General features: G+C 43.6%; 2 protein-coding genes and 1 pseudogene across 3 annotated transcripts in view; 1 reads left to right on the top strand and 2 right to left on the bottom strand.

The window, feature by feature from the left end:
• LOC129475042 (zinc finger protein 674-like) overlaps nt 1-15,697 on the bottom strand; it is a 981,285-nt gene that overhangs the window by 861,285 nt on the left and 104,303 nt on the right.
• The window catches only part of CHST7 (carbohydrate sulfotransferase 7), a 219,747-nt gene that overhangs the window by 197,656 nt on the left and 6,394 nt on the right, over nt 1-15,697 (bottom strand). For both annotated transcript variants that reach the window (XR_010119571.1, XR_010119570.1), the window contains one exon: nt 4,122-4,214. The gene's annotated coding sequence lies outside the window, so the exon portion shown is untranslated. The remainder of the gene's footprint in view (nt 1-4,121; nt 4,215-15,697) is intronic.
• LOC129475047 (proliferation marker protein Ki-67-like) lies at nt 4,654-6,610 on the top strand (annotated as a pseudogene).

Genomic DNA, 15,697 nt, shown 5'->3' with positions numbered 1-15,697 from the left:
AGTAAGTGAACCTCTCTGTGCTTCATTTCTCAAACATTAGTTCTAATAGTACCTATCCTCCCCTATCCTGCAGAGTTGTTGTAAGAATTAAATTATATATATATATATATATATATGTATATATATGCAGTCATGTGCCACCTGATGTTTTGTCAATGATGAGCTGCATATACAAGGAAGGTCCCATAAGATTCTAATACCTTATTTTTATTGTACCTTTTCTATGATTAGATGATATGTTTAGATGCACAAATACCATCTCGTGTTACAACTGTCTACAGTATTCAGTACAGTAACATGCTGTACATATAGCCTAGGTGTGTAATAGGCTATCCCATCTAGGTTTATGTAAGTACACTTTATGATGTTTGCACAATGATGAAATCGCCTAACAACGCATTCCTTGGAATGCATCCCCATCATTAAATAATGCATGACTGGGTGTGGTGTGTGTGTGTGTGTGTGTGTGTGTGTAATCCCAGAACAGTGTATCCCATAGAGTAAGCTTTAAGTCTTATGAGTCGGTACATTGTTGCTGCTGTGGGAAGCTGATTCCCCAGGCCCTCTTCCTTTTCACTCTATGATCTCTTCAATGACTCCAAATTGACATTTCCAGCCCCAGCCACTCCTTGGGGCTCCACACCTAGAAATCCAGTTGCCCACTTGACATTCCCTCTTGGTTGCCTCAATGGCATATCAATTTTAATATGTGAATGATAAAACCATCTATTCTATTATGCAGTCAGAAACTTAGGAGCCGTTCTGGGTATCTCCGTCTTCCTCAGTCCCTCTTCTTCAATCCAATCTATCACCAAGTCAGGTGGGTTTTACCTCCTAAATGTCCTTTCAAATCATTCACTTATCTTCATTGCCATTGCTACTACCCTAGCTCAGAGGACCAACTGTCCCCTAGAGCACTGTAAAAACTGCCTAGCCAGTCTCTGTTTCTATTTTGCCCTCTTTTAATTTTTTTTTTTTGAGACTGGGACTCACTCTGTCGCCAAGCATGGAGTGCAGTGGTGTGATCTCAACTCACTGAAACCTCTGCCTCTCGGGCTCAAGTGATCCTCTCTCCTCAGCCTCCCAAGTAGCTGGGATTACAGGTGTGCACCACCACGCCTGGCTACTTTTTTTGTAGAGACAGGATTTCACCATGTTGCCCAGGCTGGTCTTGAACTCCTGGGCTCAAGCGGTCTGCCTGTTTCGACCTCCCAAAGTGCTGAGATTAAAGGCATGAGCCACTGCACCCGGCCTAATTTTTAATCAGTAATATATTTTGGTCAATGCCATTTCTCTGCTCAGAATCTGTCTTGGCTTCCAATTGGTCTTTGGATAATGATGCAAATCATTAAGGTTTGAAAATTCTGTTGTTAGAGGTCTTGAATGCCAGACCTTATCATGGCGTCAAGCACATAGTAGGTGCTCAACAAGCATTTTTGTCTGATTGACTGCTGGGAAGAAGCACTTTACATCTGAGCTTTGATAGCAAACTACTGATGATTTGTATTGAGGGAGTAAGTAACGTTAGCAGAAATGACTTTCCAAAAATAGTCTTGCTGGGATCCCATGGATTGGGATTGAGAGAGGAAGACCTATTGGGACAGAATGAAAGAGCAGAGAATTTGAAATAGATGGCAGTTGGAAAGAAAAAGATGGATAGAGATTGGGAAGGCAGAATCTGCCTGCTTGGCTGAGAAAAAAATAAGACTAGGATTTTAGACTGAGAAAAAGAAAAAAAAGATTTCTTTTGATTCATTTTTTCTGCTATTTCTCTCTCTCTCCTTCTCTCTCTCTCTCTCTCTCTCTCTCTGACAGGATCTTGCTCTGTCACCCAGGCTGGAGTGCAGGGGCATGATCATGGCTCACTAAAGCCTCGACCTCCCAGGCTCAAAGGATCTTCTCACCTCAGCCTCCTGAGTAGCTGGGACCACAGGTGTGTGTCACCAGGCCTGGCTAATTTTTTAATATTTTGTGGAGATGGGGTCTCACTATGTTGCCCAGGCTGGTCTCAAACTCCTAAGCTCAAGTGATTCTCCTGCCTTGGCCTCTCAAAGCGCGGGGATTACAGGTGTGCACCACTGCTCCTGGCCAGCATGCCTTCTGAGGATTTTCACAGTCTGGCTCTAATCTACCTCTACAATCTTCTTTTCTGTTTTTCATGAGGTTTCCAACATTATAAACAGGGGTGATAAAATCACATCTTTACTACTTTCAAAACAATGGACCTAGAGACCAGACTTTTTCTTATGTATTCAAATATTTATTCAAAAATATGTATCAAGTGCAGTCATGTATCTGGGGTTGTGCTGGGCAGAGGAGGTACACAATGAGCAAAACAGTCCCTGACCCTGTTGTCCCTTCCAGCCTAAGAGAGGAGACCAACTTTAACCAAATCAGTCTCCTAACGTGTGAATAACCCCAAACTGAACCAAGTGCTTGAAGGAGAGGAACACAGTTCTGTGAGAGTGTATAACATAAAGGTCTGCCCCAGGGCTGGGCACAGTGGCTCACGCCTGTAATCCCAGCACTTTGGGAGGCCAAGGCGGATAGATCACTTGAGGTCAGGAGTTCGAGACCAGCCTGGCCAACATGGTGAAACCCTGTCTCTACTAAAAAATACAAATTAGCCAGGTGTGGTGGCGGGCGCCTGTAGTCCCAGCTACTTGGGAGGCTGAGGCAGGAGAATTGCTTCAACCTGGGAGGCAGAGGTTGCAGTGAGCCGAGATTGTGCCGCCGCACTCCAGACTGGACAACAGAGTGAGACTCAAAAAAACATCTGCCCACACACACACACTCTCTCTCCCTCTCTGTCTCTCTCTCTCTCTCCTCTCTCTCTCTCTCTCTCTCTCTCTGTGTGTGTGTGTGTGTGTGTGTGTGTGTGTGTGTAGTAAAGACTTCCCACAGGGGATGCTTGAGCAGCGATTTGAAGGTGGAGAAGGACCTGATTGAATGAGGTGGAAATGGAACATGATGGGTTCAAGAAACTTAGACCATGTAGCTATTCTCGCATATGTATTTTTTCTTATGAACTTTAGTATCAACTTGTTTAGGTCCAGAAAAAAAGCTTATTGGTATTCTTACTGAAAGTTGGTAAGTTTAGAACATAACATAGGAAGGAGAATTGACATCTTCATGATATTGACTTGACCTATCTGTGAGAGCCACCATTTATGTAAGATAATATAAACAGAGGTTCCAAGGATCAGGACATGGATATCTTTAGGGGCCATTATTCTTCTCACCACAAGTACTATTTACAATAATACCAAAGAAGGCCAGGTGCAGTGGCTCACGCCTGTAATCCCAGCACTTTGGGAGGCCAAGGCAGCCGGATCACTTGCGGTCAGGAATTTGAGACCAGCGTGAGCAACATGGTGAAACTCTGTCTCTACTAAAAATACAAAAATTAGCCAGGCGTGGTGGCAGGCGCCCGTAATCCCAGCTACTCAGGAGGCTGAGGCACGAGAATAGCTTAAACCCAGGAGGCAGAGGTTTCAGTGAGCTGAGGTCAGGCCACTGCACTCCAGCCTGGGCGACAGAGCAAGATTCAATCTAAAAATAAAATATAAAATAAAATAAATAAAAAATAACAATAAAATAAAATAAAATACCAGAGAAATGAAATACTTAGGTGTAAATTTAACAAATATGTCCTAGATCTATGTGCTAAAAACTACAAAACAATGATGAAGGAAATAAAAGAGAGCTAAATATATGGAGATTTAGAAATGTATGGAGAACTGTGTTCATGGATTGGAAGACTCAATATTGTGAAGATGTCAGTACTCTAAAAATTTATCTATAGATTCAACACAATTCCAGTCCAAATCCCAGCAGGATTCTTTATAGATATCAGCATGGTGACTCTAAAATTTACATGGAGAGGCAAAGGAATTAGAATATTCAAAACATTTTTAAAAAATAAGAACAAAATTGGAAGATTCATGCTACTTAATTTTGAGACTTACTATAAAGCCACAGTAATCAAGACAGTGTGGTATTGGTGCAAGGATGGATACGTAGGTCAATGTAATAGAATAGAGTGCAGAAATTTACTCATACTTTTTACAAAAATTCACTTAAAATTAATCATAGACCTGGCTGGGCCTGGTGGCTCATACCTGTAATCCCAGCACTTTGGGAGGCCAAGGCGAGTGGATTGCTTGAGTCCAGGAGTTTGAGACCAGTCTGGGCAACATGGTGAAACTCTATCTCTACAAAAAATAAAATTAAAAAAAAATTAGCCAGGCATGGTGGCACATGCCTGGGAGATACTTGGGAGGCTGAGGTGGGAGGATGGCTTGAGCCTGGGAGGCGGATGTTGCAGTCAGTAGTGATTGCACCACTGCACTCCAGCCTGGGTGACAGAGCGACACCCTGTTTAAAAAAAAAAAATCAATCATAGACCTAAATATAAGATGTATAACTTTCAGAAGAAAACACAGAAGAAAGTCTTTGTTTTCTGGTGTTAGGCCAATAATTCTTAGATATGACACCAAAAGCACTATCCGTAATAGAAAAATTTGATAAGTTGGACTTCATGAAAATTATGAGCCGTTGCTCTGCAAAAGATGCTAAGAGGATGCAAAAACAATATACTGGGAGAAACTATTTATAAATAACATATCTAACAAAGGACTTGTATCCAGAATATACAAAGAACTCTCAAAACAATGAGGAAACAAACAATCCAATATAAAAATGGGCAATAAACCGTGGAAGCAAAGAACCAGTAGGTGAAGATAAAGGCATCAGCGCATTTAAGGAATCTGCAAAGCAGACACTGGCTCCGGCAGCAAGTGTAACTGGCAGCAGGAGATGGCCAAGAGCACCCGGGGAAAAGGCCGAGCCCTAGAAGACCTGGCCGGCTTCAAAGACCCAGCACCAGGTCATGCTGAAGAATCAATGACTCATGACAAAACCACCAAAATACCCTGCAAATCACCATCAGAACTAGTAGACACTGCAACAAGCTCAAAGAAATGGCCCAGGGCTTGTGGCCAGAAAGTAGAAGTGAAAGAAGAGCTGTTAGCAGTCGGCAAGCTCACACAAACATCAGGGGAGACCGTGTACACCAATAAAGAACCAGCAGGTGAGGGCAAAGGCATAAAAGCCTTTAAGCAACCTGCAAAGCAGAAGCTGGACCCAGAAAATGTAACTGGTAGCAGCAGATTGCCAAGAGTGCCCAAGGAAAAAGCCCAACCCCTGGAAGATTTGGCCAGCTTCCAAGAGCTCTCTCAAACACCAGGCCACACTGAGGAACTGGCAAATGGTGCTGAAAGCTTTACAAGTGCTCCAAAGCAAGCACCTGACAGTGGAAAAACCTATAAAAATATCCAGAAGAGTTCTTCAGGCCCCTAAAGTAGAACCCGTGGGAGACCTGGTAGGCACCAGAGACCCTGTAAAGTCACAAAGCAAAAGCAACACCTCCCTGCCCCCACTACCCTTCAAGAGGGGATGTGGAAAAGATGAAAGTGTCACAGGAACCAAGAGGCCACACTGCATGCCTGCACCAGAGGAAATCATAGAGGAGCTGCCAGCCAGCAAGAAGCAGAGAGGGTTGCTCCCAGGGTGAGAGGCAAATCACCCGAACCCTTGGTCATCATGAAGAGAAGTCTGAGGACTTCTGCAAAAAGAATTGAACCTGCAGAAGATCTGAACAGCAATAACATGAAAACCAACAAAGAGGAATACGAATTACAAGACTCAGTCCCTAAAAATAAGGGAATGTCCCTGCTCTCCAGACACCAAAATAAGACTGATGTAGAACAGCAAATAACTGAGGTCATTGTATTAGTAGAAAGAATTCAAATAAACTGAAATGAAAAGAAGCCCATGAAGACCTCCCAAGACATGGACATTCAAAATCCAGATGATGGAGCCCAGAAACCCATACCTAGGGGCAAAGTCAGTGAAAACAAAAGGTGCTTGAGGTCTGTTAGACAGAATAAGAGCTCCCAGCCTAAAGTGGCAGAGGAGAGCAGAGGGCAGAAGAGTGCAGGGGTTCTCGTGCAGAATCAGGAAGGGAAAGGAGAAGCAGGAAACTCAGACTCCATGTGTTTGAGATCAAGAAAGATGAAAAGCCAGTCTGCAGCAAGCACTTTGGAGAGTGAATATGCACAGAGTAACATGTAATGTCAAGAGGCGTGCAGAAAAATCCAAAGAAGGCTGAGGGCTGGGCGCGGTGGCTCACACCTGTAATCCTAGCACTTTGGGAGGCTGAGGTGGGCAGATCCCGAGGTCAGGAGATCGAGACCATCCTGGCTAACATGGCGAAACCGCATCTCTACTAAAAATACAAAAAATTAGCCGGGCGTGGTGGCAGGCGCCTGTAGTCCCAGCTACTTGGGAGGCTGAGGCAGGAGAATGGTGTGAACCCGGGAGGCGGAGGTTGCAGTGAGCCGAGATTGCTCCACTGCACTCCAGCCTGGGCAACAGAGGGAGACTCCGTCTCAAAAAAAAAAAAAAAGAAGGCTGAGGACATTGTGTGCGTCAAGAGAATAAGAACCGGAAGTCACCGGGACAGTGAAGACATTTAACAAAGAAATCTAACTGGGAAAAATAAAGTTAGTTTCGCGATAAACAAGCAAAAAAAATGGGCAAAATATTTGAACAGCCATTTCACCAAAGAAGATATGCAGATGTCTATAAGGAAATGAACAAGCTGCTCAACATCAACAGTAAAATGCAAATTAAAGCCATAATGAAATACCACTGATGCACCTATTACAATGGCTTAAAAAAACTGACAATACCAATTGCTGGCCAGGCTGTAGAACAACTGGAACATTCATACATTGCTAGTGGGAATGCAAAAATGGTTCAGCCACTTTGGAAAAACAGTTCGGCAGGTTTTAAAAATAAAGTTAAAAATATACTTACCACATGTTCCACCAATTCCATGCCTACATATTTCCTTAAAAGAAATGAAAACTTATGTTCACACAAAATCCTATATGCAAATGTTGATAGCAGCTTTAGTCATAATTGCTAAAAATTGGAAGCAACTGGTGAATGGAGAAACAAATTGTGATCAACCATACAATGGAACGCTACTCAGCAATAAAAAGGAACAGACTATTGATACACACAATGACACGTGTGGCTGAATCTCAAATACATTATTCTGTGAGAAAGAAGCCGGCTCAAAAGTCTACATTCTGTATTATTCCATTTATATGACATTCTGGAATATGCATAAGTATATCGACAGAGAATAGATTAGTCTTTCCAGGGATTAAGCACAGAGTAGAGGAATCAACCATAACAGGACAGCATTAGGTAGTTCTTTGGGGGGAATTAGATTTCTTCTGCATCGTGACTGTGGTAGTAGTTACATGGCTTGGTGAGTTTGTCAAAATTCATAGAACTATACACCAAAAAAGAATGAAATTTACTGAAGATAAATTTTAAAATAAAATAAAATAAACCCCAGGTATTCATGGCTCTACTTCCAATGCCCAAGCTGCCTTGAGCTTCTGAGCTCTAATGGATGAAAACGTGGATATAGGGTTTGCCTGCAAGCCTTGTCCAAGCTCTGTGATTTCACTCACATTATAGGTTGAGTTCTCTGGGAAGCAGATTCTGAGATGGGGATTAGCACCCAGGATATCTTTTTGTTTTGTTTTGTTTTTTTTGAGATGGAGTCTCGCTCTGTCACCCAGGCTGGAGTGCAATGGCACGATCTCTGCTCACTGCAACCTCCGCCTCCCAGGCTCGAGCGATTCTCCTGCCTCAGCCTCCCAAGTAGCTGGGATTACAGGCGCCCACCAGGACACCCGGCTAATTTTTGTATTTTTAGTAGAGATGGGGTTTCACCATGTTGGCTAGGCTGGTTTCAAACTCTGCACCCAGGAGATTTATTAGAGAGGGCCCTTGGGGTCAACATCTATTGAAGGGAAGGGAAGGGAAGGATGTAGGATTGGGCAGAGGGGGAAGTCAGGTGGCAGCACAAGCCCAACATTGTCTCTCTTGGTCTACCACATGGTGATCTTTGAAGATGAGGTGGTTATTCGGAGTTGTCGCTTGTTGAGGGGAGAGGGCTGGGCCCCCTGTTTTTTAGCTATTAGATGCAGGCTGACCCCTAGAAGGATGCAACTTTGGGTGAGGCAGCTCTTTTTAGCCAAGGCAATCACTGAAGTTGCTGACAGCTGAGGGTTTTCTGTGGGCACTGCTCCCAGCAGCTGGAGAATACTTCCTTTATTCCAGAAGGAGAATCTGGACAGCATCTACCACAGTTCCTGACCACTTCAAAGGAGGAGGTATTCCAATCTTTTTTACTACCTCCCAGAGGGCAGAAATGGTGATTTCCTGTTGAAATCCAATGGCAGGACACTTACCAGGTCCTTTTGAGTTTTCTAATAAAAACATAAATCAATAAACATTTTCTGGGCAAAGAGTGGCTTCTCACAGGAATTTTTTCTAATTTTACACATTTTTCTTCCTTGTGATTATATGTATAATTTATTTTATGAGAAGGAAAACATAAATTGTAATAGAACTTAGTTTTAGTCTTTTTTTTTAGAGATGGGTACTCATTCTGATGCCCAGACTGGAGTGCAGTGGCGGCAATCATAGCTTACTGCAGCCCCAATCTCTGGGGCTCAAGCGATCCTCCCACCTCAGCCTCCCAAGTAGCTGGGACCACAGGCATGTGCCAACACACCTGGCTAATTTTATTTTTGTAGAGATGGGGGTCTCACTATTTTGCCCAGGCTGGTCTTGAACTCTTGGGCTTAAGCGATCCTCCTGCCTTAGCTTCCCAAAGTGCTGGGATTATAGGCATGCGCCACCGCCCCCAGCCACGTTTGTTAATTTCAACATTTTCTTAACAAAAAGGAAAATTAATTACATGGTGTAGGTCAGGCATCTTTTATAACACTCTTACTTCTTCACATTCTTAAAATGTTGACTTTCTAATGTGAAGACTGGACAGGCTTCCAAACTCTGGTCAAAGTGGGGCAAGGATTACTCTAGAAAGATTGTTAGGATATCACTGTATACCACTCCATCTCCCATGAGTATACAAGTTGTGCTGTGAGAGGAGTTTCTCGCCATCTTTCGTACTTAAACATGGTTTCATTTCTTGCTCCTCCTTAATCCTCTTCATAGCCTCTACCTAACCTAAAATATTGGGAATCCAAGGTTCCATGCTGGGCCCCCGCTTCTTGTACTCAACCACCTGAGATTTTCAATTCCCATGGCTTCTCCCAACAAGTTCACATTATTCACTCTTAAATATCATCTGCAGGCCGGGTATGGTGGCTCATGCCTGTAATCTCAGCACTTTGAGAGGCTGAGGCAGGTGGATCACCTGAGGTCACGAGTTCGAGACCAGCCTGGCCAACATGGTGAAACCCCGTTTCCACTAAAAATACAAAAATTAGCCAGGCGTGGTGGTGCCTGCCTGTAATCCCAGCTACTTGGGAGGCTGAGGCAGGAGAATCGCTTGAACCCAGGAGGCGGAGGTTGCAGTGAGCCAAGATCACAGCATTGCACTCTGGCCTGGGTGACAAGAGTGAAACTCCGTCCCTCCCCCACCCAAAGAAAAATCATCTCCAGATTTATCTCCTGAACTCCAGTCAGTCTCATGTTTTCAATTCTGTCTCAGCACCTCTACCTGATGTCCCTCCAACCCAGGTGCCTCACATTCATCTTGTCCCCAACAAATTCTCTGCAAATCTGCTATTCCTCATGAATTTCTGTTTTGAATGTTATTATTACACAGCAAGATGCCAGAATTAGAAATCCTGCAGTCATCTTTGTGCATGCCTCTCCCTTTCTCGGGCACCACATCCAATCAGTCATCCTAGCCCCATAAGTCTACCATGCAAATATCTCTTAAATATGCCTCCATCATTAACTCTCCCCCCAACAAGATGCCACCATTCATCAATCCACATTGTGCTTTTCCTTTCTAGCTTTGTGTGATCCATCATCTCTTAATTGGTCTTTCTGCTTCCATCCTCTATCATCTCCACACCTTCTTAAGAAGGCTATCTGGGGCCAGCAGAATCAAGTCCACACTCCTTAGGACACCTCATAAGGGTTTTTACAGTGCTGTCCTTATTCCTTGGCCTACCTTCTAAGGATTTTCCCAGTCTGGCTCTCATCTACCTCTGCAGGCTCTTTCCACTGCTTCCTCTCTCTTCCTTCTCTGTCCTGTATCCCAATTCTGTTGGCACACTGACTGTTTAATACTGTGAGTTCTAGTCAGACTTTTCTGGGTTTCACAAAAATGCTGAACAGTTTGATGCTTCTATATCTGAGCTCAAGTTGTTCCACCTGCCTAAAATACCTTTTGTTCACATTTCAGTCTGTCATATCTCACTTAAATTTGAAGCTCACATATAAAGTTCATTCAACAGAATTAATGATTCATTTTCTAGGTTTCCACCTTGTACACACCTGCATTAAAAACATCTCCTATGGCCAGGCACGGTGGCTCATGCCTGTAATGCCAGCACTTTGGGAGGCTGAGGGGGGTGGATTACTTGAGGTAAGGAGTTCAAGACCAGCCTGGCCAACATGGTGAAACCCCATCTCTATTAGAAATACAAAAAAATTAGCCAGGCTTGGTGGTGGGTGCTTATAATCCCAGCTACTTGGGAGGCTGAGGCAGGAGAATCGCTTGAATCCAGGAGGCAGAGGTTGCGGTGGGCTGAGATTGCACCACTGCACTCCAGCCTGGGGGACAGAGTGAGATTCTGTCTCAAACAGAAAGAAAACCTCTTACATTAGTGTTATGAATTTGTTTCTCTTTCTGGATGGACTGTGAGCTCAGCAAGAATACCTGAAAGACGAGAGATATCCAATTGATGTTCTGTTTGAACTAGTGAATGAAATATCCCTGGTATAATTGGCACATTAAGTTGGGAATACTAATTACATATACCTAAGAATGAATTTTAATTATATGCTATACTCTCGGTTAGAAAGTAGGGAAGCAAACATTACTGTGTGAAGCTTAAAGGAAGGAAGAAATAATACTAAAGAAGGAATTTGAGAAACAGAGGAGTGAAGGTCCTGCATGGAAAAAAGGAGTGAAGAGAAATCAAAGGTGGACATTTTCTTAGAGACAGGGTCTCACTATGCTGTCCAGGCTGGTCTTGAACTCCTGGGCTCAAGCTACCCTCCCACCTCAGCCTCCCAAAGTGCTGGGATTACATGTGTAAGCCACCATGCTTGGCCTAAGATGGACATTAATTAAAGACAGATTTGCCCTCTTTAGCATTTTGTCCTTACTATTTTATTTTTGTAAATAGGTAGGCTGATGTGACCTGATGAGAAAATATCTAGTAAAAACACTGTGCAAACTAAGAATTGAAGACGTTGAAAAATTCTACTTTTTTTTTTTTTTTTGAGACATAGTCTTGCTCTGTCACCCAGGCTGGAGTGCAGTGGTGCGATCTCGGCTCACTGCAACCTCCGCCTCCCAGGTTCAAGTGGTTCTCCTGCCTCAGTCTCCCAAGTAGCTAGGATTACAGGCACCTGCCAACATGCCCGGCTAATTTTTGTATTTTTTTAGTAGAGATAGGGTTTCACCATGTTGGCCAGGCTGGCCTCGAACTCCTGACCTCAAGTGATCTGCCCACCTCAGCCTCCAAAGTGCTGAGATTACAGGCGTACAGTGCTGGCATTACATGCCTGGCCTGAAAAATTCTACTTTCTATATTAGTTATTTTTTTATTGTTCTTAGTCTTCTTTTCATAAATGTTAATTTTTTAAAAACATGCTCTACATGTTCAGAGAAACTTTCCTAGGAAGGAACTATAGAAATGATCCCTTGCTGGGCATGGGGGCCCACATCTGTAATCCCAGCACTTTGGGAGGCTGAGGAAGGAGGATTGCTTGAGCCCAGGAGTTTGAGATCAGCCTGGGCAAGACAGTGAGACCCTGTCTCTACAGAAAAATTTAAAAAATAGCCCAGTGTGATGCTGTGTGCCTGTAGTCCCAGCTACTCAGGAAGCTGAGGTGGGAAGATTGCTTGAACCTGGGATGTCAAGGCTGCAGTGAGCCATGATGGCACTATTGCACTCCAGCCTGGGTGACAGAGTGAGGCCCTGTCAAAAAAAAAAAAGAAAAGAAAAGAAAAAGAAATGACCCCTGAATGCATAGTCTTTAAATGTTACTTCCTGATGAATGCCTTTTTGTAAATGAATTCAAGATGTAGATAAATGAGAAATGAAGTAGAGACAATTATATTTCAGTTATATAGCTCACTCATTCATTTGGATAATTTTTCCATATTCTATAAAATGTCACCATCTGCTGGGGGAAGAAAAGATGTACAATTCAACTTGTTTGCATAAGTGGTATTTCAAATCAACATGATTACTTAGAACTATAGAACTTTTCTTTAGCAACATGATTACACTAGCTCAGCTGGTGAAAAATTACCAGAACACATAGGCAAATACTATTCACCACTGTACTTTGTTTGAGGATATTCTTTCTCCAATGGGCAATTCAGATCAATTATCCTTTAAAATGTTTTAACAAGTAGCACTTTTTGTTTGTTTGTTTTTTGAGACGAGTCTCGCTCTGTCGCCCAGGCTGGAGTGCAATGGTGCAATCTCGGCTCACTGAAACCTCCGCCTCAGCCTCCTGAGTAGCTGGGATTATGGCACACACCATCATGCCCGGCTAATTTTTGTATTTTTATAGAGACGGGGTTTCACCATGTTGGCAAGGCTGATCTTGAACTCCCGACCTCAAGTGATCCTCCTGCCTCGGCCTCCCAAAGTGCTGGGATTACAGGCGTGAGCCACCTCGCCCAGACTCCTTTTCCATTTTCTATTCATATGTTCTCTTTTACATATGTACACTTTTACATATTTTACAAATAGCAGTTTGTGGGGATATTTTTTATTAGAGACATTGTAATCATCCAGTGGGTCCTTCTTTTAGAATAGGTAGCTACGCAGACATGAACAGGGCAGGAGAAGGCCCCCAAATCCCCAGGCAACCATCAGGTGATGGTCAGGTAGTTGTTAAACTGTCTCGCTAAAATAATAATTGGTCGCAGCTGGCACCAGAGAAAGGCAATCTCCCAACGGATAGAAACACCTGAAGCTGGTAATGAGCAACTTCCAAATAAGATATCAGGAGTTAGGCAAACGGGCTCAAGTATGTGCACTAAGAGGCAAAATGGCGGAGTTTAACTGGTGTATGACATTCCTCTAGGAACGCTTGACTGGTAAGGGAAAAATGCTTCAAATGAGCATGTGCCTAACTTTAGTAAACACACTGCACGTGCAGCCTCATCCAAGTGCTGGCAGGCCATGGTGCATGCAGACAGCCCACTCCAAGGAAAAATAGGAGAAATGGAAATCTCAGAACCATGCCAGCATATAAAACAAGTCAAGGGCTGAACAGCACACTTGGATCTCTCAAGTTGCCCACTTGACCCTCTTCCAAGTGTACTTTACTTCCTTTAGTTCCTGCTCTAAAACTTTTAAATAAACTCTCACTCCTGTTCTAAAACTTGCCTTGGTCTCTCACTCTGCCTTCTGCCCCTTGGCCAAATTCTTTCCCCCGAGGGGGGCAAGAACCGAGTTTGCTGTAGACCTGTTGGATTCGCTGCTGGTAACACCTCCTGCCCACTGCACAGACAAAATCAATTTACTGAGACCATGGCATTGCAATAAAGAGTTTGGCTGGGTGTGGTGGCTCACACCTGTAATCCCAACACTTTGGGAGGCTAAGACAGGTGGATCACTTGAGGCCAGGAGTTCAAGACCAGCCTGGCCAACATGGTGAAACCCCGTCTCTACTAAAAATACAAAAAATTAAGGCCGGGCATGGTGGCTCATGCCTGTAATCCCAGCAATGTGGGAGGCCAAGGCAAGTGGATCACCTGAGGTCGGGAGTTCAAGACCAGCCTGGCCAATATGGTGAAATCCCATCTCTACAAAAATACAAAAATTAGCCGGGCATGACGGCATGTATGTGCCTGTAATCCCAGCTACTTGGGAGGCTGAGGTGGGAGAATCGCTTGAACCCAGGAGGCAGAGGTTGCAGTAAGCCAAGATCATGCCATTACACTCTAGCCTGGGTGACAGAGCGAGACTCAGTCTCAAAAAAAAAATAGCCAGGCATGGTGGTGCATGCCCGTAGTCCTAGCTACTCAGGAGGCTGAGGGAGGAGAACCATTTGAACCTGGGAGGTAGAGGTTGCAGTGAGCCAAGATCATGTGACTGCACTCCAGCCTGGGTGATGGAGTGAGACTCCATAAGAAAGAAAGAAAAGAAAGAAAGAAAGAAAGAAAGAAAGAAAGAAAGAAAGAAAGAAAGAAAGAAAGAAAGGAAGGAAGGAAGGAAGGAAGGAAGGAAGGAAGAAAGGAAGAAAGGAAGAAAGAAGGAAAGAAAGAAAGAAAGAAAGAAAGAAAGAAAGAAAGAAAGAAAGAAAGAAAGAAAGAAAGAGTTTAATTGACATGAGGCTGGCCACGCCACATGGGAGATGGAATTATTACTCAAATCAATCTCCCTGAAAACTCAGAAGTTAGGGTTTTTCAAGGATAGTTTGTCAGACAGGGGGCTGATTGGTTGGAAGTGCAATCATAGGGGTGTGGAAAATGGCCCTTGTGTGCCAAGTCTGCTTCTGGGTGGGGGCCATAAGACCAGTTGAGTCATGAGTCCATCTTGCCAGTCTGAGTGGAGCCATCCGGTCACTATAAATGCAAAAACCTGAAAAGACATCTCAAAAGGCCAATCTTAGGTTCTACAATAGTGATGTTATTTACAGGATTAACAGGGGAAGTTGCAAATCTTGTGGTCTCTGGAACAATGGCCATTAATCATTTAACTCCACCTACATCTTAGCAAAATTCAGGCCCCTTTCATCTTTCTTTTTTTTTGAGATGGAGTCTTGCTCTGTTGCCCAGGCTGGAGTGCAGTGGCACTATCTCGGCTCACTGCAACCTCTGCCTCCCTGGTTCAAGCGATTCTCCTGCCTCAGCCTCCTGAGTAGCTGGGACTACAGGCACTGGCCACCACGCCCGGCTAATTTTTGTAATTTTAGTAGAGACGGGGTTTCATCATATTGGTCAGGCTGGTCTCGAATGCCTGACTTCAGGTGATCCACCCACCTTGGTCTCCCAAAGTGTTGGGATTACAGGGGTGAGCCACCGTGCCCGGCCTCATTAGTTTTACAAAGGTGCTTTAGTTTTGGGGAAGGGCTATTATCATCTAAATTGCAAACTGCATTTCGCCCAAAGTTAGCTTGGCCCATGCCCAGGGATGACCAAGGACAGTTTAGAGTTTAAAGGCAAGATGGGGGTTGCTTGGATCAGATCTCTTTCAATGTCATAATTTTCTCACTGTTAAAATTTTTGCAAAGGCAGTTTCAATATCACCTCTCTTCTTAAGTGTTGCAAATATTCTTCCCAGTCTATAACTTGTCTTTTGATTTCCTATGGCATATGAGGACTAAACTCTGATCTTGAAATTCCTATCTAAGGGGCTGGGGAGTCATGCCCTACAAACTATAAAAATCTAATTAGATTTTTAAAATTAAACTGACACAATGTGGCTTACTTTCCAACCTGACTCTGGTATAGCATCACATGATAGATAGCAGACACTGAAGGAAACCAAATTATTTTATCCCAAAATATATTTCCTTGACATATTTTAAAATAGCTGCCACAGGGCCAACACATTGAAATGGCTCTGCAAAGCTGCCTTTTGCAGTGGAA

The sequence above is a fragment of the Symphalangus syndactylus genome, chromosome X (assembly GCF_028878055.3).
Source record: "Symphalangus syndactylus isolate Jambi chromosome X, NHGRI_mSymSyn1-v2.1_pri, whole genome shotgun sequence".
Taxonomy (NCBI): domain Eukaryota; kingdom Metazoa; phylum Chordata; class Mammalia; order Primates; family Hylobatidae; genus Symphalangus; species Symphalangus syndactylus.
The sequence above is the reverse complement of the archived record's forward strand: the minus strand, read 5'-3'. Positions and strand labels throughout refer to the sequence as shown.